Source organism: Lepidochelys olivacea (assembly GCF_965140295.1).
Source record: "Lepidochelys olivacea isolate rLepOli2 genome assembly, chromosome: 5".
Classification (NCBI taxonomy): domain Eukaryota; kingdom Metazoa; phylum Chordata; order Testudines; family Cheloniidae; genus Lepidochelys; species Lepidochelys olivacea.
The window spans coordinates 115,253,460-115,275,799 of NC_140415.1; the positions used below are offsets into that span (position 1 = coordinate 115,253,460).

Genomic DNA, 22,340 nt, shown 5'->3' on the forward strand with positions numbered 1-22,340 from the left:
TGTGTACCAAAAGAAGAGTGAGGCCCAGAGAGACACCGCAGCTAGAGAAGCCGCTGTCTTATCAGCACAGTGCAGAGATGGAGATGGCTCAAGAGGTCCTCAACAGATAATCACTTGAATAGGTCTGCAACGCGCCAAACTTCACGCTTGATAAGACCAACCCAATGCAGAAAGCAGCACAGATCCAGCTCCTTTCTATTTTATCTGCGCTGTAAATTAAGACATTGAAATTCAGGTGGCGCAGGCAGCATGTTGCGGATAGACCACTAAAGTAAACGGTCATTAGAAAGCTTTCGGCAGCGAGAAATAGGCGTCTGTAACTGGATGTTACTTTAATAATAATTAAGAAGTAGCCACCTCTCTTAAAGTGACAGCTGAGGGGGTGCGGGGGGGGGGCTACCTTTTCTTTGCCAGCTTTGTCACATGCCCCTGAGTCATTGAACAACCTAGTTGGCTGCGAAGTTTAAAGACCGAGTTTATTGCAAAAGACTGAGTTCCAACTGAAACTGCAATGCTAATTTTAAGTCCTCCCTCCTACCTCCGATGAAGAAAAAGATTTACGGTGACTTAATAAAAACAACCCTCCGCCTGGTATTAAAAAAAATGCAACCTGCAGAAGATAAAAAACATGCTTTTGCGAGCACAGATTAATCAAAACTCTTTGCTGAAGGGAAGTGAAAAGGATAGTTCATGAGTTAGCAGAATTATTTGCATGTCACAAGAAAAATGAGCTAGAGTAGATACTAAGCCATCTATGTAACCAGCAAATCCCCTTGTAACATATGTGTGTTGATTGACTAATGACATCAGATTAGAATACATAGCTCCTCCTTGTTTCAGCAGGAACGCCTTTTAAAAAAAAAACAACCACCAAGCTTAGCTTTGATTTAAAAACTAAATTGCATTTATGGAAAATGCAATTAAAAGGGACATACAGAGAGCACAGGAGCACAACCGTTTTCATAAGGTAGGGGTGAGTACATTTACTTAGCTGTTTTGTGGGTTGGTGCTCAAAAGGGCTGAATAGCCAAACCAGATGCAAGAAATTATCTAATTTTAGCCAGTCTATCATCCCATGCTTTTCTTGGATAATGTTTTAAAACTAGGCAGGTTTTATTTCCTAACAAAAATAAACTATTGGATAAATGTCTGAACTTAACTGTCAGCAGGCCAATAAAGGCCTCTGTCAGGCTGTCACTGGGGCTTGCTAACTGGAGGGCAGAACAGTGAATATGGTGGTATAATGCTGATATTTTTAACAAGGGGCCACCATAAAAATTTGCCTTTATTCTGTGACAAACTTTGTCTAGCAAGGGTGCATGTGATGGCAGAAAGGAAATAAGGAAGTATTATGGAATCCATTAATTTCTTTTCCCCTTTTAACAGAAATGCTTTCTCATAACCAAGGAGGAAAGCAGCACCAACCTAGGTCTGGGGAGAGCGAGAGAGGAGGGACCTCAATATTGGTGCACTTTGCTGGAAACATTTATATTTTCTTCCTGGAAAAAAAAATGCTGCCTATATTAATAGTGTAGCAGAGCATTCGTCTAGTCACAAATTTAGAGGGGGGGCGGGAAACGAGGATAGGATCAACAGCCTTTAGGGTGATCTGCCAGTATCTTTTGTTTGTTTTTGTAATACCTGACACTTGGTGCAATGTGGTCATTTTGTTAAAAAGGGCAAAATCACTTTTTAAAAATATTTTTGAATTGACCCCATGGATAAATTATTTCTAGCAGGGATGATACAGCAGGCTCTGGCAAGGGGGTGAACGCCATTTAGAAAATCACTCTCTTTAATTTGGTGGATGAGTAATAAAAGTGTAATCCCTGTCCAGTCAAGCATTGTATGGGGATGGGGAGAAATAATCTTTTGTAAAAGAAAGCAATAAAACCCCTAAATTAAAGCACTTTATTTTTTTAAGTTATGCTATTTTCCGTCTAAAAAATAATAATGCTTTTAAGCTCCCCACTGAATTAGGCCAAATACTGTCACAACTTGGAGAATTTGGTGAAATTCTATCATACCAAGAGGCTTCCTCAGGAAACAGGATAGATATAAACTTACTGTAATTAGTACATCCACTCATGGTATTATAGTTATAGAAATATTGACTTAACTGATGGATTTTACTTTTTCAAATGTATGATGTGTGTGTTATATTTTCATTCAATCTGTTGAGGGAAAAGTGCATGTTACACTAAGGTAGCTTTTTTATTCTGCCATCATTTTTCTTGTTGACAGTGTAGTGCAGTAAAATACTGGCTATTGCTACTAGTATTTTATTGAAAAAATGTCCCTGTGAAGTCTGGACTGTTAGTACACTAAGTAATTAGATCATCTTCAGATAATCAGATCACATGCATAGTAGATGGAATTTTTTTTGACCTTGTGTAGACCACTTGTTTGAACATATTTCAAATCATTTTAGGTATCTGCTTGAATTTTTTTGTTTTTATTCAATTAAGATGATGAGGGGGGAGGGATAGCTCAGTGGTTTGAGCATTGGCCTGCTAAACCCAGGGTTGTGAGTTCAATCCTTGAGGGGGCCATTTAGGCATCTGGGGCAAAAATTGAGGATTGGTCCTGCTTTGAGCAGGGGGTTGGACAAGATGATCTCCTGAGGTCCCTTCCAACTCTGATATTCTATGATTCTATATGCACCCAGTTTGAAATTAAGATTCACAATCAAGGTCTGCATATAATTATGTATCGATGTGGATGTGTGAGAGTTTGAGGTGAATTTAAGTTTCAACTGAAACTACTGCAGTTATGTGACCTCAGTCTTTTTCTGTAACATAAGCTTAGTTTGATGGGTGGAACCAGATACCCATTACTGAAAGGGAACACTGAATTTAAATATATTTATGTAACATTCTGTCAATAAATACCCTTTCTTCCTTCTCCCTGCCTATCCTCCACCTTTTATCAGTTTTCCTTTTTGGATTTCGCTGCATTTTTTTCCTTCCACTCATACATTTATACATAAGAGGCCCTCTATTCCAAATACTGTGGAATTAAGCTATAGTGATTATTACTTGCAGTGATCAGTTATGTGGATCAAATCTTGTTCTCCAAAAGCCAATTCCCACTGGTGGTGATGTTTGTCCCTCACTTATATCGATCTCTAGGATTTTAGTTGTAAGGATCAGATAGGGAAGGAGTTCTCTGGTTTTCTTCGCAGACAAGAATTTAACATTTTCATGTGAAAATTCTTTACCTGCAGATGATTTAACAATTTATATGCACGCCCGTTAAAAACAATAATTAAATAGACTTGCACTGGCACTAAAATATCTACTGGAACTTGCTGTGTCTTTGCACAGAAGAAATTTTGCCTCTCTTTCACACGCAAGCTCAGTTTCATGGATCAGAAATTATCCTGTAAGTTTCTGAGCTACTTAACTCTCATTGAGATGAGTATATAGACAGGATCTGGCTCATATATTATCTTTCAGATTTAGCTATCTAAAAGGTTCCCCAACTTGATCCTCAGAATACTGTTAGAGTCCATCTATAATTTTGTGGTCAGCCTATTGTAGTTCTTGAATGTTGCATGTTTGGAATAAACATTATGCTAATATCACCCATGCTGATGCTAAGAAAGTGTTTAGGTTATTACAAGTTTATTGGCCTACGTTGGTGCAGCTGATGTCCTATTTTGACACTACATTTCCTGCTATTGAACATTTGGGCAATTGTGCATCTGATACTGTCTAGAAAGAAACAACTTCTGCACCAGCCAAGTCAATATTTTAAAATACATTTTTTCAAAATTTTATATTCTATAAAAGTAGAACACCCGTCTGAAGAAATAAATCAAGGAAGAAACAGAAGATTTGCTAGTATTCTTAAGAAAAAAAGCTAGAGTTCAAGCAACTTCTGTGATTTTGCCATTATGCCATTTCTCCACAGCTGAATTTAAAATGGTGATTTTTTTTCTGTCACTTAATCCTACATTTTCACAATTGACCAGTGATTTGGGTGTCTAACTTGAGACAGCTGATGACCCATCCTCTGAAAATCAGGCCTCTTTATGGTGTCTCAGCTTGGGCATCTGAAAAGAAAGGCACCCAAAATCACTAGTGAAAGTGTAGATATAAATGCACTGGTTCAGTAGCACAAATGTAAATAACTACTTGAGCTCCAGCTCCATGTGCAGAGAATAAAAACTACTAACATATACTTGGAGATTTGAAGATTCTTCATTTGAGATGCTATTCTCAGACATTATCAGCAATGGTGTGATTCTAACTATAATGAAGTGAGTAAGACAGTTGGCTACAAGATAAGACCTGTTATTAACCGTTAGTTAAATACAATCATAAAATGTGTGTGATTAAGGATTTATATTCAGTGGGTCTGGAAATAGGTCCTAACAGGAGAAACCCACTTTATGTAGTACTTTTGCCTTAATGCTAAAACTCCTACTAAATTCTCCTAAACAACTTTCAGTCACAGTTAGGCTTCTAGATCTTTATATCTGTTAAATTTTATAATGAAAGTATATGACATTTAAAGTACCTTCCATCCAAGGTTCTGTATATTTAACAACAAAACAACAAGTCTAATAATTTGCCTGAGTTATAGTGAAATGATTCCTTGTTTTACAGATGAGAAAACCTGAGTTATAGGGAAGGTAGAGGATTGGCTCAAAGTAGCAGAAGAAATTTGTGTTAGAGACAGGAACAGTTACCAGATCTTCTGATTTTCAGTCCTGTGCTTTAACCAAAACACCATTCTTCCTCTCCAAACTAATCCTTAAAGCTGTAAAACATAGGCCCAGATCCACAAAAGGACTTAAGTGTTGCAATACTCAGAATCATGGTGCCTTGCTCTTAGGCACCTAGAAAAATCACAGGAACAACACTGTGATTCACAAAGCCAGAGCTAGGGCCCTAAGCTCCCTATACAACAAATGGGGAGAGACAGGAATCTTAGAACGTGATCCACAAAAACTAACATGCTAGGCAGGGAGCTGCCTAAGCCAACCAGTGGGAATGCCAACAACAGGAGCGTGTACTAAGCCTTGTCCCTCTCAAAGACAGGCACCTAACTTTGCCTACAGATCCACAAATGGGAACCTATCTCCTTGAGTCAGATAGCTTAGCACCTAAGTAGTTTCTTGTGGAAATGAGTTAGGCATCTGCCTAAGAGCCAGAGAAAGAGGAGGTGATATAACTTTTAGCCCAGTGATTAGAGCACTCATCTGGGAGGTGGGAGACCCAGCTTCCATTTCCCCTTTTGCCAGACTGGGGAGAAGGGAAACCCCTCTTAAAATCCTCTCTCTCAAGAGGGTACTCTAATCACTGAACTGTGGGATATTCTAATGTGGGGCTCTGTCAGTCTCTCCTGCTGATGCTGTTCCACTGTAGATAAGTAACAAAAGAGTGATTGGAGCAAAAGGCATGGACAACCCTGAGTCTCCCACCTCGCAGGTGGGTGTCCTACCCACCAGGCTACAGAATCATTCTCTCTCTCTCTGCCCCAGTGACTATTTCAGTCTTTGGGTCAAAGTAGGTACCTGACTCTCCCATATCCCAGGTGAGTGCTCTAACCACTGTGCTAAAAGTTATAAACTGGCCACCCCTGCCACTACCACCAGCTCCTCCTCCAGCTGGACTTGATATGGTAGAGAACCTCTGAACACACCATCCTGATTAGGCCCCATGTGTGAGATAGAAGGGGAAAAAAAAAAGTCTTCCCTGGTTCATGGATCACTCGGTGTAGACGGGAGATAAGCATTCGGACATCTAGAGGTGCACGTGACCGTGACCAGAGGCAGTGACCGTGACCAGAGGCAGGAACTTAGGTGCCAAGGGAACTTTTCAAGTGAAAACTTTGATAGGAGTTTTGTGGATTATAGAGGAGCCAAAACTGGGATTTAGGTGCCTAAGTCTTGGGTTTAGGTGCTTAAGTATCTTCATGGATCGGGACCCTAGTATCTCCCCCGACTTATGGTGGGCAAGAGGGCATGAGAAAGCTACAGTTCAGGTTACAGGATCACTTGGATGTCATTAGCTAGATGCTCCAAAAATCTTGTCATGATCTTTCCACAAAGATGGAATGAGAATGGGGTAGTGTGCACATGCCTCTATGTGTTAGAGGAAGCATTAAGGAAACAGTTAATGGTAAACATTTTTAATAAGGATACATTTCCCCCTGTTTCTTTAGTATGTTCAAACAGGTTAATACTTTGTTGGACTTTTCTATTTCTGATAGGGTGGTTCAGAGCTAAAAAGTCTACAATGTAATAACTATGCAAATTAATGTGGTAATCCACTGTATAATAGGATGTACATGCAGTCTACCTCTTCTGTAGGATTGTCTACTTGGAATAATTATGTTTTCTATGTTTGGAATGGCAGATCAAGGAAAAAAGTGTAAACTATATATGGTTTTCGTATATTGAAGAAAGGAATCTATTGTACATCATTAGCAGCATGGTATCATTTGAATATCTGAGGAAGATGGGAGACTTGCTGGTTCATTGACATACCGCCCTAAACTCCAAACTTCTGGAATGTACACTTGAAGCCTGGCTAGGCCTCCAGTGAACTACTTTGTCATCACAGTCGTTAGTGGACGTTTCTCTGCAGCTCCAGCCGGTTTGCCACAATTTGAGGTCACTGGAACTATTCACACTGCATAAAGTTAAACACATGCATAAGTCTTTAGGAACTTGGGGCTCCAGTCCGTAACGAGTGGAGTTTGAACAGCTGTACAAAGCTTGCACAGCAACTAGCCCAAGCTATGCATAGTGTTCGTCAAATGTTACCAATTCATTTAACTGACCACCAAAAAAACATACCTTTTTTAATTTTACACATATGATTTTAAACAAATAAAATTTTCTCCAAGATCTTTGAATCGACTACACAAAAGTGTAGTATGAATGAATCCTTCTTCAATTTGTCTTTTTCACTGGCATATGAGAAATCAAATATTATTGAGGTTCTGAAGTGTCAACTTTTGTAAACGTAAATCAGGTGCCTTACAACATAAATGGTGTTAAAGTATAAATTGTTTGGAGCAGTAACAGACATTTTCCATGAATTACGTTGACACAATGTACTACAAAACATCTTTTTCTTCTCGCTATGCCTTTAGATTTCAGACATACAAAAAATCCTTTTAAATGTTCTCATTATCTAACCCTGACAGTGCCAGTTTTAGACCTTTTTCCCCCTGTGCAATCTAATTGCTTTTTTCACCATCATCCAAACTGTTGGTTTCACACAGTTAATAAGGCTACTCTATTTTCTAAAACAACTTTTCCCAGTAGATTGTCTAACTTCAGTTAAATATTCATATATCTTGTAGAATCACCTTTAACAAATTTCTTCATTACAATATTGCAATGAGCTTGTTTTTCTTCCTGGAACTGTAAGAATGATTTTTAAAATTTATGGATTTCTGCTTGAATAAATTAAATAACTTTTTTCCAAATCCTAATCAAGCAAGCAAGAACGGAGCAAAATTGGCTTAAGATATATAAATATAAAGAGAACTGAAAACAAATAGTGGCAAAGCCATAAGCAAATTAAAGTTGCTTTCCATTTTTAATTAGCTGCCCATCTTGTTGAGAAATGAGATTTTATTCATAATTATGACCAAATATTTTACTGTTACTGTAGGTTCTTGCATAGCATTCTGTTCATGTTTATTGTGTGTGCATTTTGGAAAAATTCATGCTAGCATGACATTATTTTCATTAGTGACTTGGTTAATGAAATGGAAAGTATGCTTATAAAATTTGTGGATCATACCAAACTGGGAGGGGTTGTTTTCACTTTGGAGGACTGGATTAGAATTCAAAATGAGTGACAGATTGGAGAATTGGTCTGAGGTAAACAAGATGAAATTCAATACAGACAAGTGAAAAGAACTATCCTTAGAAAGGAAAAATGAAATACTCCATCACAGAATGGGGTATAAGTGGCTAGGCAGTAGTACTGGTGAGAAGGATCTGAAGGTTATAGTGGATCACAAATTGAATATGAGTCAACGATGTGATGCAGCTGTGAAAAAGGCTCATATTCTGGGGTGTATTAACTGGAGTGTTGTATATAAGACACAGGAGGTTATTGTCCTGCACTCCTTGGTACTAGTGAGGCCTCAGCTGGAATACAGTTTCCAGTTCTGGGCACCACACTTTAGGAAAGATGTGGAAAAATTGGAGAAAGTCCAGAAATGGCTCAAAAATAATGAAACGTTTAGAAAACCTGGCCTATGAGCAACAATTAAAAAAACTGGGTATGTTTAACCTTGAAAAAAAGAGGACTGTGGGGGGGAGGGAGAGGAGACCTGATAATCTTCAATTATGCTAAGGGCTAAGGAAGAAGGCCATCAATTGTTCTGCATGTCCACTGAAGTCAGGACAAGTAGTAATCATCTTAATCTGTAGCAAGGGAGATTAATGGTACCAGAAAGATCAAGGAGATCTCTGATGGAGAATCTTGTTCCACTGACAGACAACTCCCTTGATGGTTGGGTTGGACTTTGTACTCCACCATTAATGCGGGTACCTAGGTACTCTCTGCTGGCTTTGTTCTCACAGGTTACCCTGGTTCATGCATTATCTGTGTCAAATGAAGCGAGAGGGGAGGCTGCTAGAGCCCCTGTGGTGGACATCTTATGATAAGTTGATTGGTTGCAGCATACATATTTTAAAAATCTCTTATGTCATGACTGTGGCTGTACAGAAGGTAAAGAAAAAGTTATTCTCCTCCACCATAGCATCTGCAAAGTCTTAGACAGCAGATTTGTTTCAGGCTGGTAAATTCAGATTTTTTGAGCTCGGTAGTTGATCTGAGTCTCTCCCTTTGTAAAGAAGCTGCTTGTTTTGTAGACAAGATTGATTAGAGATGGGCTGTCTACTTCTGTGATGGCAGAGCAAGGGCCTCATCAACTCTGCTAGAATTTCAGTTGATGATGCTCATGGAGGTGTTGAGAGAACTTTGTCCCAGAACCTGTGCTTTAGATCCATGTCCTTCCTGGCTGGTGAAGGCCAATGAGGAGGTACTGGGTTCCTTCATTGTAGAGATTGTGAATTCCTCTTAGAAGTCAGGCTGCTTATTACTTTTAAAGAAGCATTAGTGCAGCCTTTGTCAGCATCAAGTGATGCTTTCTTGAGTAATCAGTTAATTATCAGCCTGTATCTCACCTTCCTTTCTTGGCCAAGACTGTAGAAAAGGTTGGTGCAAGAAAATGAACTCTATCTAGATGCCTTCCATCTTCTTAATGGTTCTCAGTCTGAATATAGATGTGGCTTTGGCACAGAGACTGCATTGGCTCGTGATCTCCTCCTGGTGATGGATGAAGTCCAGGTGTAATGCTGATGGCATTACATCTGTCACCTGCCTTTGATATCACTGATCATAAGACGCTGACTCTCCTGCAGACCCGTGAGATTAGATACAGAGTCTGTTTAGTGGCGTCATTCTTTTCTCAGATGTCACTGGATAGTTGTGGACAATTGCTTCTCTTCTTAAAGAGCTCGCAGGTGGTGTGTGTGTACGCACCATGGTAACTTCTGTTCCAACATGTACATGTTAGACATGGGGTACAGCGTTCTCAGTATGTTGATGACCCCAACTGTATGTAGCCCTCTCATTTAACTCAGATATTGCAGTTCAGCATTTCAGCTAATGTCTAGTTGAGATTGGAGTCTAGGTGAGAGAGAGTTGGATGAAACTCAAACCAGACAAGGTTGGGGAGGTGATGATGGGTTGGGAGAAGCTGTCAGAAGAGATGGTAGATGTAATATCAGTCCTTTGATAGAGGGACAACATCCAATTTTCAACTTAGTGGGTGATTTTATACCTATTTGATCATATTACAACAGTAACCCAATCAGCTTTTCCATCCTCTACATGCGGCTAGGATTTTTCAACATCTACCTGTTGCAGTCTTTCCTTTTGGATGCACACCTTGCCACTGTTGATCATGTCAGTTAGCAAGATTAAACACCTGCAGTATGCTTTGTATGGGGCTATGCCTTAAAGCCATTTGGAGAGTAAAAATGGTGCAGAACATAGCTACTTGCTTAGTGAATGGGGCATCTTGCTGTTATTAAGACATCAGCACTCCAGGATCTGCACTTGATGCCTATTGATCTCTGCGTGGAGTTTAAAGTGTTGATTATGGCATAGGATTAGCTGACCTAAGGGAGAGACCATCTTCGCATGCCACGCCGACAGAGCTGTGGTCATCAGAGGTCCTAGAACTGGATCCCCCTTATTATAAAAGAAGGGACAGCTGGCAGGGTATTCTGAGTGAGGGCGCCAGGCCTCTTGTTTCTCACCTACCCTCCTTTTTTCTTAAATATCCCTGATTTGGTGACCTTCTGGGCATGCTGCAAAAGACACCAGTTTGAGAGGGTTTTTGGAGAGGGATGAGGATGTGCTTCCTAGACTGAGGAAGGAGTGGAGTTCCTGAAGGTGGCTGGCTGAGTTCCTGCTGCAATGACTACTTTAATACAAGAAAGCCCCAGCAGCATTAATGAGTTAGGGCACCTAAAGCCTTAGATAGGTGTCTTCTTATTTAAAACCCAAATAAATAAAATAAAAAGTGCAAATCCATGTTAATTTGTGATTTTCTGTGTATTCCTGATTAACTCATTGGCACAGCCATAGGAGCCCACTTTTGGGGAAGAGGTAGATAGAGAGAACATATGTTTTCCTTGCATTATGAATGGTAATGCTCTGAAAAGAGGGTGCAAATATTTGCAAGTCAAAAAAACTGTATTATAGAAGGGGCCAAAATCCATGCAGCTGTCACCTTGAGACCTGCTTATGTACTTCAGTAAGGGTATGTACCCTGAGAGTTCCCATATTTGTAATGTAAAGCTCTGTAGTATTTAGGTTTGATAGGCTCCATGATGTCTATTCCTCCTCCTCCTCAAATATTTAATTTCACCGCACATTTTTTGTAGGTATCCATGGATTTTTTTAGACACCGGATTTAAGATCTCTGTTTTACTGAAACATTTTATACAGACCTCTTGGTTTATAGGACTGTAAACTTTTAGACTGAGAATTGACACTCAGAGGATGAATTCTATTCTCTAAAACTGCTATCATTTTGTTTAATCTCTAGCCATATGCCTGCTTTCTCTTCTCCCCTTCTCTCCTCCCTCCACCCCACACAAGTCTTCTTATTGTAACAACATACTTCCAGCATAGACGACAGGCAAGCAGATTTCCTAGAAAACAGCTGTCAATCCACTCTCCATTTCATCCACTAGAACTGGCCTAACCCCTCTTCAGAGGCCAAGAGTACATCATAGCTACAATGGACTCTTCCTTCATTAGCCTACAGCATTAGATTCCAAGCTGAGTCAGAGGCCCTGGTGTCCTAGACGGCAACACCACTAGGTCACTGGCTACCTTTTAGTGTTTGAAAGTTTAAAACTTCTAAAAAAATCCTCCCGCTTTAACACTCTCCTGTTAGCGCAATAAAGTGATGTTTAAATAACTGAACTGGCTTCAATGAACTGTACTTGCCATTTTCCTGCTTCTTAGCGAGACAAAATGGAGATAATTATGAAGTGGATGAGCAGGTTTAATGAAAGCCAGTTTCTTTTGGTATATTCCTGAAGCAGCAATCATCATCTGTTTGGCTTTTGAAGAGCAACAATTATAATCACTTAAAACCCCAAGGGGAACAAAAATAGAATTTAGATTAGCATATAAAATATACAGCTGGATTGGGCAAGCCTATAAAAATCTGGGAAAATCATTCTAATTTGAAAGCTATTCAAAAATCACAAGTAAAATGAGTTCAAGAGGATTTTGCATGCTTCTTCCTCTTTTTATTTTTTTTTAAAGTACATAACATTTTAGAGGATTTTCCTAAAACAGAGAACATGGAAACAAGAAACTGGTGCCAGGAAAGGCATTCAGCAGGAATAGGTTAAAGATTCATTTTCAAAGTAATAGATACCTGTTAAAAATGGTGTTACAAAACATAAGTGCATTAGTATCCCAAAGCTCTGAGATAAATGTACTATAAAGTGGTGTTTTATACTTCAGAACTGAATAAAAATAAGATGGTGCTAAGACATGTAGTTGCACTGTTTGTTTTATCAGACAATTTAGCAATGATGTTGGTTAAAGAAAACTCAGAATAGCAGCTAATATAGGCTGATAAGCCGCAAACTATCTGTCCGAGTATTTTTAAATGATGCTATTTTAGATTCATTTCTGTGGTCAATATATAAATGTGTATGTTTGCTTTTGGAATTAAATGTTGCATTCCCCAATCTGAGACACTGGCTTTTTGTAATTATTGTATGATTATTAGAAAATGGTTCTCTCAATGCACTCTGAATATAAAGACCATATGAATTTTGCTTTTGTTAGAATCACTTTTTGGAGTGTGCTTTACTTTCACTAATTATGGGCCCCAAAACATTGGGACTACCCATGTGAGTAAAGTTGAGCATGAATTTAAGTGGGTACAGTATTGAGCTCCAAGAAAAATAATAATTATTTTAGAATAAGCAGGCAGACAAGTTTTAGAGTACATTAATTCTTTGGAATATTTGTATACTGGTACAAATTAGGTATAAGCATTGACTGTTAATGCGCCAAATTCTGTAATACAAAATAGTGAGTGTGGTACCTGGAAAACTAGATTTATTTAGTAAAGAATGAACTCTGAGTCTAATACACACTAGTATACAATGCATGCTAGCCTTCGGTCTTTTTCAAACATGCTTAGAGCTATTTTGATGTGAAAACTAAATGGATCCTTCATCTGGTAGAACAGATTATTTCCATGATTAAGAGTTGCAGGATTGGGCCATTGCTTACTGATTTTTTCATAAAGTGACGGTCTAAAGATATTCTGTGCTTATCTACAACTCGTCTGTTGATCAAAAGTTATTACTATGCAGTATAGTTGTACTAAACACCTCCAGGCAGTTGTTTGTTTACCTTTTCCAATGAAACTTATCTTCTTTAATTCACTAGTAAGGAATACACTACTTTAAGTAATTTTAGCCTGCACATTGCTTTAGAATAGACACATGTACAGAATATCTGTCTGTCTTTGTACACCGTATCTCCTATTGTGGCTGAGCACTCACCGCTGCAAAACCCTTAACTTCTGACCTTCCTGAATGGTGTGTTAAGGCTGAGAAATTAATGAACAAATGTTCATGTCCTTTAAAATATACTTTTAAAACAAATGCACTTACCCATCCTCTCTGGCTTTAAGGTGACACCAGAAAGGGCCCAGCAGGTCTTTCTCCTGGGCTTCCTGAGCCATCTGTTTCATATTCTGCATCCTTTGAACAACACAGTGCACTGTGGGATACAAAGCCCCATCAGTTCATGTTCAATTTAATGTGAAATCTAATGGCCACTCATTTTAAAACAAAACCCGTAACTGGAAATGGAGCATTGGTCTAGGATAAGGGGACCAGTCAAGTTTTAGTCACCCTTATTCTGTTTTTCAAGATACACCTATCCAAACAGATATTTTATAGCTTTATGCAGTAGTGCACCCTTATTTCATGAACATTTTGATAACTTCTCAGAATGCACTCAGAGCTGTGCATAGTGTATAAACCAAATACATAGCTTTAAACTAGACTACCCACCCTCCCCAAAATAATCCAGTGCTGTCTAACTCTACCCACTCTGGCAAAAGCCTGAATGTCTAATTTTGCTATTCTTCTAATTTATAAATTAGTACTTACTCACAGACCATAGGCCCAGTAGTCACTGGGACTGACTATGCATGTGACCAAGTACTCATCAGGAGTAAGGTGGCAGAATCAGGCCCCGAGAGAATAACTAGCCTTAGTCCAGGCCCTGAAGTTCAGACTCCATTGCAGGAAAAATAGAAAAAGGCCTTCCTTAGACATTAATATTAATATTTTTTGGTCTTCTCTATAATTCCTAATGGATTCATCTGTATTGGTAAAGCTATAGTGTAGACAAGTCTGACATCTTTATCACTGTGAAACTTAACCATATTATGGGTCTAAAAAAAATAAAATCAGAGTATAGACATAACTCGTATTAGGCCAGCTTCCAGGGAGCCACTTTAGCCTAATGGTGGTGAAGGACAATAATTGCTGCCTAACTGGCACAGTTTTAATATAAATTCTGCTTAAGAGGTATCCATTCAGCTAGCGTCAAGGGAGCGCGGAGGTGTGAAATTCAAAGCATTGATCTTTTGATATCAGAATTGCCATGTGAAAAGAGAGAGACAGAGAGGGTGGTGGGGAAGAGAGCTTTTTAAAGTCTTTAGACTTAAAATGACTTCTGAAGGCTTCTCTATGCAGGGAATTATTGAAGAATAGCTATTTCATAATAACTCCAAGAGTAAACAGTCTTATTCCAGAATAAGAGTGCTTCATTCTGGTTTAAGAGTAACAGCCGTGTTAGTCTGTATTCGCAAAAAGAAAAGGAGTACTTGTGGCACCTTAGAGACTAACCAATTTATTTGAGCATGAGCTTTCGTGAGCTACAGCTCACTTCATCGGATGCATGCCGTGGAAACTGTAGCAGACTTTATATATACACAGAGAATATGAAAAAATACCTCCTCCCACCCCACTGTCCAGCTGGTAATAGCTTATCTAAAGTGATCACCAGGTGGGCCATTTCCTGCACAAATCCAGGTTCTCTCACCCCCTCACCCCCCTCCCAAAAACCAGACACACAAACTCACTATCCTGCTGGTAATAGCTCATCCAAAGTGACCATTCTCCCTATAATGTGCATAATTAAGGTGGGCCATTTCCAGCACAAATCCAGGTTTTCTCACATCCCCCCCACCCCCATACACACACAAACTCACTCTCCTGCTGGTAAAACCCCTTCAAAACTGACCACTCTCCAAGTTTAAGTCCAAGTTAAACCAGAACATCTGGGGGGAGGGGTAGGAAAAAACAAGAGGGAATAGGCTACCTTGCATAATGACTTAGCCACTCCCAGTCTCTATTTAAGCCTAAATTAATAGTATCCAATTTGCAAATGAATTCCAATTCAGCAGTTTCTCGCTGGAGTCTGGATTTGAAGTTTTTTTGTTTTAAGATAGCGACCTTCATGTCTGTGATTGCGTGACCAGAGAGATTGAAGTGTTCTCCAACTGGTTTATGAATGTTATAATTCTTGACATCTGATTTGTGTCCATTTATTCTTTTACGTAGAGACTGTCCAGTTTGACCAATATACATGGCAGAGGGGCATTGCTGGCACATGATGGCATATATCACATTGGTGGATGTGCAGGTATACGAGCCTCTGATAGTGTGGCTGATGTTATTAGGCCCTGTGATGGTGTCCCCTGAATAGATATGTGGGCACAATTGGCAACGGGCTTTGTTGCAAGGATAAGTTCCTGGGTTAGTGGTTCTGTTGTGTGGTAGGTGGTTGTTGGTGAGTATTTGCTTCAGGTTGCGGGGCTGTCTGTAGGCAAGGACTGGCCTGTCTCCCAATTCTGGTTTAGTTTATTTTGAAAGTGGATTAAACCAAATCAAGATAATTATACCAGAATAAGAGCATCCACACATTAAGTTATTCAGGAATTGCTATTATGATTTCATTTCATACCCTACCTTAGTCCAGATTAAGTTTCAAGTGTAGACAAGACCTTACTAACTAAAAAGCCACTATAACTGGGATAATATGCAATCTGTGTAAGTAGCAGGCTCTGGTGGATTCTGTATAATTCATAGACTAACTTAAATCAAAGGGCTATGCAGAATTTCATACTTCTGGTTAAAATAACGGGAGTACTTGTGGCACCTTAAAGACTAACAAATTTATTAGAGCATAAGCTTTTGTGGGCTACAGCCCACTTCATCAGATGCATAGAATGGGACATATAGTAAGAAGATATATCTATCAAACAATCCAAAGTGTGTGCGCGCACACACACACAGAAGGTGGAAGTTGCCGTACAAACTGTAAGAGGCTAATTAATTAAGATGAGCTATTATCAGCAGGAGAAAAAAAAATCTTTTGTAGTGATAATCAAGATGGCCCATTTAGACAGTTGACAAGAAGGTTTGAGGATACTTAATTTAGGGAAATAGATTCAATATGTGTAATGACCCAGCCATTCCCAGTCTCTAGTCAAACCCAAGTTAATGGTATCTAGTTTGCATATTAATTCAAGCTCAGCAGTTTCTCCTTGGAGTCTGTTTCTGAAACTTTTCTGTTGCAAAATTGCCACCCTTAAATCTTTTACTGAGTGGCCAGGGAGGTTGAAGTGTTCTCCTACCAGTTTTTGAATATTATGATTCCTGATGTCAGATTTGTGTCCATTTATTCTTTTGTGTAGAGACTGTCCGGTTTGGCCAATGTTCTGGTTATCTATATTGAACTATCAAACAATCTAAAGTGTGTGTGCACATGCATTTGTATTCAAACACTCCATGTAATACACACAGAATTACAACAGGGGCAAGAATATATAGAAAGAAATCATAGTACTTTCTCTGCAAGGCCCAACAAAGACTTTAGCATGTACTTAATTTTAAGCATGTGCGTAATCCCATTGACTTCAAACACATGGAAAAAATCTTAGCAGGATCAGTGCCCAAACCGCTTTTTAAATAGTAATAATATTCAGATCAAAATAGAAAAGTATTGCTTTATCTAGCTCTCTTTGAACTATCTTCTAAGCAGAAAGTAGGGCATTTGCTTTTTCTCTACTCCTAAGTAAAATAAGATACTGAAGTACATGCTTCATTTTAAATGTACTTTTAAGCGTAAAAGTAGGCATATACTGAAGTATATTACTGACTCAGGGCCTGATTCATTTTAAAATGTTTGTCATGATGTAAGAAGAACATTAGGAACATTACAGCATTTCCTTCCGTAAAAACTGCTAATAACAGATTCTTGTACATTTTTACAAATGGATATTAGTAGCAAGTGAAAACAGAGTCACATTTCAAACTCTGATTCATACACTTTCAGAGTTTTTTGGCATAGAGTGCGGGAGTCTAATAAAAGATAGAGTGCAACAAATTAGTTATTGTACTATTTTGATATGAAATTAATCTTTGATTATGGATAGGTCATTGTAAAATGTAACCTTGAAAGGTGTAATAAATCAAGAACCAAAAATGTATTAGAAATGCATTTTTAGATCTGAAAGCATCCATGCCTTGCTTATTCCCCTTAAATGTCTCAATGTATAATTATTTCAGAGTAATAACCCTTCAAGATGAAATGAATGAAAAATTGTATTGTTTAAGGTGAAGGATGCAGTTTAACTGGTCTCATAAGTCTCTTATATATGAAACTGTCTGCTTATTAGCTTTTTCTTCCATAGAGTAAATATTCCATGTCCTTTGTGTATTTTTAACATATACTAAGAATAGTATTGGCATATGCACCTTCACATTTTAATTGTTAACATTAACAACAATTTCAGTGTTGTTAATCTTGCTGTTCTATGGACCCGATAAACATACATTAAAATGGATTACATTAAATCCAAAGGGAAAGAATCAACCTGTATATTTAGAGATTTTTAGGTAGAGGGGCCCAGGGAAATTCCCTCTCTTTCTAAATCTTCAATAGTTTCCCAGTGAATGTGTTTGTATTGTCCTCTCTATTGCCTCTGAATTCTCACTTTCTGCATTCTGACATTCACATGCATGTCAAATATACTTATCTTAGTCTTGGTGAAGTGTATAAAATAAAAACTACATAACTTGCTCAAACACATCAGTAGATCTTTGAACTATACCTTACTCTGCAGCTGAAAGATCTGTGGGTGAGTTGTTCATCACCTGCCTCCGCATGATATCACACACGTCACCATGAATATTACGTTCACAATTCCCTTCTAATTTTCAGTATTTCTGAATGAAAACTCCTGTGGGCACTCTTCAGAATGCTACTATACATTGTGTTTTGATGAGCACACAGAATTTGTTCTAAATATTACGTAACAGCCAGGAGAACGTAAGTTCCCCCCCACCATTAAATTGTTCAGTGAATTGGAGTCTTATCCATTATTATGGAAGATAATCCCCATCGGATTTCTCATCTACTGTCATGATGAATTGTACTTGTCATTCAGGAGCCCTTTATTTGCAGTTTGGTTTAAATTTGATGTTCTATAAACTCCCAGATTTTAAAGGTTCAACAGTGAGTTCAGACTAGTAGGACTCAGATTACACAAGGTGGAAGACTGTTTGCTTTTCATTGTTGCCCCTCACTTCTACTTCCTAACTCCAAAATAGCAGCATACTGTGGCCATACACCCTTCCAGTATGCCACTTCATGACATGGATCAACATAGGAGTGGCTCTGCCTGAGTTTCTCTCAGTCTTCAGCTGATCCAACCCAACCTGGATGGTAGTGGAGGCAACTTAGCTCTCCAACTAAGTCCCATAAAGGTTCCACTTCTGCCCAGGTAACCAAAGTCCAAAATAAACACAAAGAAACCTTAACTGCGCCTTTTCCTCAGGAAGGCCCTAGTAGGCTTCAATCTTCCAGGGTTCCTGGACCCCACCAGCCTTCTCCCACATTGAGAGCTCAAGGTCCGTTCTCCCTGTCTCAGGTGTCATGGGGCAGGGCTGATAGAGCCCCCATTAACCCTTTTCTGACTTGGGTGGAGTCTGTATATTCCATCACAATACATTGCTATGTCAAGAGATGACCTACCTTTTTTCTGCCCCCAGAAAACCTCAGCCCCAACAACATTCACACTGACACAATAAATCACACAGTCAAAGGCGGTATTAATGATATTACAGCCTGCTGGTAGAGGGCACTCCAACCAGTACACACAATCCCCAGAAACCATGATCTCCACCTTTGTGCTAACACTAGTAGAAGACCAAGTATGTGTACTAGGGTCTTTGTATTGCCTTGTGCATCTAGTAAGAACATCAATTTTGTTCCACCGTGACATCACACTGACAGAACTGGTCGGATTTGAACAGGCATTCTAGAAGGACCAGCTCATTGGAAAGTTGACTGTAACCACATAGGTAGACACTAGACTGAAAACATCCACCAAATTTTATGAACTTCCTACCTGGAGCGATGATGAGGAAATAGGCTTACCTGTGACCCTTACCTGTATCTACTAAGAGTTAATTTATGCATTTAATGAATATCTACAGAAGCTGTTTATTTCTATATAATTTTGGTACTTTTTCTGTCCTTCTTAGATAACTGCCTACCTCTCTATATAGTGTCTTAGAAAAGATTTTTTTTTTTAAAGTACTCAACTAATAATGGGAAAAAAGATGCTGGTGAATCCATATGTGTAAGTTACATAGAGAAGTATAAATGCTTATAACATCCATCATAGTCCCTGTGGATGCTGTAAAAAAGGAAAGCAATACTTAAAATTGAGTTGGGCCCAGACTGCTAGGGAGATATAACCATTCTGCCAACAGAAAACTGGCAAAAGAAAATACCTCTATTAGATCTATTAGGGGCCCGAACCATAGCCCATAGAAGTCAGGTGGAATCTTTTTCCCTTGACTTCAGTGAGCTTGGAATCGGACTCTTTGGGGTACATGTACACTACAGAAAAAGACACATGGCAATGAGTCTCAGAGCCTGGGTCAACTGGTTCAGGCTTGTGCTATGGGGCTAAAAATAGCAGTGTAGATGTTGCAGCTCAGGCTAGAGTCTGGGCTCTGAGACCTGGCCAGGGGGCAGAGGTGTCTCAGAGCCCGGGCTCCAGGCTGCGCCCAAACATCTACATTGCTATTTGTAGCCCTGTAGTGTGAGCCCAGTGAGTCTGAGTCAGTTCTCTTAGGCTGTGAGACTCAATGCTGTGGGTCTTTTTTCTGAAATGTAGACATACCCCAAGTATCCAACAGATTGCCAGATGTTTCACTGTATGGGCATATTTAACTGAACATTCTGACCCAATCCTATTTTTCTGAATATTAGCTTCCTTCGAGCAACAATCAAATATTTATGCAATTCCTGGGAGCAAATAAAAATGTCTGAACTAAGCAAACAATGTTGAGTTATTGCATAATCTACTTAAACTAATGCTATTAATGTATGCAGCTACTATTTACTGCCCCAAAAGGGGCAGCGTTTACTTTATTAAACAACAGTTCTTCTTTAAACTGAAGTAATCTTGGGGGAAAATAGTGGTTTACAATTTTTTTCTTTACAATGTCTCTTTGCAAACTTCAGTGCCTGTTTTGTCCCTTATTTACCTGGTTTAAATTAGATAAACATTTTGATCACTTTCAGTAGTAGCTAATAGTCTAAAGATATTAACAGAAACAATTATTTGAGGATGACAATTGTCTGCATCACTTTCAAGTGAGGGTGAAATTAATTAGCATTTAATTAGTTTCTGCAGCTGTCAGAACAAGTCCATGAAAGTTACTTACCACAATGTCCATAGGAAAAAACCAACCAACCCCTAACCCATTTAAATACCATAACATTAGAAAAGTTACTTCAAGTGTCCAGGAATGCCTTCAAGAGTGGTTACAGTGGGTGGCTAGAAGTAACTTGTTCATAAAAAATAAAATTAATGCGACCCGTTCCTGCTTCACACAGCTAAAGCAAGGGTAAATACTCACCGATATATTTACAGTACTTGCAGGCTTCAATATCTGGTGTGTTGTCTGAACTACTTTCTAACTACAGGAGCCTTATGGCCACCTTTGTAGCCTTGAGACATAATTTCAACATTCAAGGGCGCTGCTAAAGTAACCGTGCCAATTTTAAAAAGGCAGGGTTCCTTTTGTAGATAATTTCCATCTACCCCTTCCTCCAAACAGCTGTTGTGTAAACTGCTAATCACAGTCCCCCCCCCCCCCCACGGAAATAGCCTGAGACTGTGAAAAGAGCAACTCCATCCCATGACTGAAATGCACTCAAAACACGTTTTGTTTTGTTTTTTCAAGCGAGATTGATACAGTTCAAAATCCGATGGGGAGAGAAAGACATTCTAAAATCGTATCTTTTTGCTGGGGCATGCGTTTTAGAAAATGTCTCATGAAAGCAGCAGGTGCCATCACCTCAAATACATTCCTCCTGGTCTTAAAGGGCAGAGAGGCTGGGCGGAAGAGACTTTAATTAGTATCCCATGCCGTTTTAAATACTTCCGTTGCCCCACCCCTTCACAGTTGAGCATGACAGAAGTGGCGCATCATATGGTTAAGGGAAAGTGCCTTTGAGGGGACAGTTTCATCTGATGAAGAAGTGTCAATTATGGGGGGAGAAAGGGAAAACAAAAAGACCCGGATGTGCGCTGCAGGCAAGAGTGGAGAAATGTTTGAATGGGTGATGAAGCCATTGTTCTTTTTGAGCAATAGTATCTTGATCATCCACACACACAAAGGGTCCAATCATCAGGTTGTATTCAGTCAGCCATCGATTCCAGGTGCATCTGAATTCAGGTAGACGGTTTATCCTGTTCTTTTCTCTCCCCGCCCCTCCCTACAGAAGCAGAATAAGTGTCCCACTAGAACAGCTACTGAAAAGAAAAGAAAAGAAAAGAAAAAGCCCCCTCCGCCCGGCCATTTGAATCAGAGCTAAATAAGAGTTCCCCTCACCAACCATGCTTCTCCAAAGCAAGAAAATTTGTAATAAAAAAAGTACACTTACCCTTGCAACCTCATAATGCTTTATCATGGGCTTTTTGTTGTTGTTGTTTTTTTTTTAAGCAAAAAACTTATGAATTGTCAAAACAGCTTGTACTGGGTGCACCGTTTAGGACTTGGGGGGGGGGGGGAGAGAAAGCAGCATTTAAAGTGTTTCTAGTAATCACACATGAAAAGGAGAGCTGCTTAACCAATCAGAAACAAAGTAAGATAGAAACCCCCCTCCTCCCCCGCCCAGACCAAGAAGAAAAAAAAAAGAAAGAAAGAAACAACCAAGCAGAGGCAAGTGAAGGGTGGGGAACTGTGATTCAAGCTGCCATCTGACTACAGGAAATGCCTGGCTCTTCAAAATCGTCACCACACAGTGGCTGCACTTGTGTCCAGAGCAAGGAGTTCAGCAACAGAGAGAGAGAGACACACACACACACAGCCCCTTCTCAAGTCACGCTATCCCTGCCACAGTCCTCCAGTGATTGATGGTTTTCCTTTAGTAAAACACTCCCAAAGCCGCGCGTATGTATGAACAACCCCCCCTCCCTGTCCACAGACAGCTGAAGTCATTCCTGGAGGCGGCTGCTAAGGAGGGGCGCCCTGGGGCTCTCTCTCCTCGCAGCACAAGAGCTGGGGTGCACCTCAGGACAGCGGGTCGTTCTTGTCCCTGCCCTGGTCTCGCTCGCTCGCTCTTCTTTTAAACGCTGCAGCGAAATATGTTAACGCCACGAGCCAGAGACGCGTGTTCGCTCTCCTCGCCCCTAGCTAGCCACGG

General features: G+C 39.5%; 1 protein-coding gene across 2 annotated transcripts in view; it reads right to left on the reverse strand.

The window, feature by feature from the left end:
- ELAVL2 (ELAV like RNA binding protein 2) overlaps positions 1-21,676 on the reverse strand; it is a 170,390-nt gene extending 148,714 nt beyond the window's left edge. The window contains exons 1-2 of one of the 2 annotated variants that reach the window (XM_084628901.1): positions 21,579-21,676; positions 13,205-13,313 (exon numbers count right to left, since the gene is read on the reverse strand). The gene's annotated coding sequence lies outside the window, so the exon portion shown is untranslated. The remainder of the gene's footprint in view (positions 1-13,204; positions 13,314-21,578) is intronic. The other variant, XM_084628891.1, reaches the window with a different exon arrangement.
- Positions 21,677-22,340: the final 664 nt, after the last annotated feature.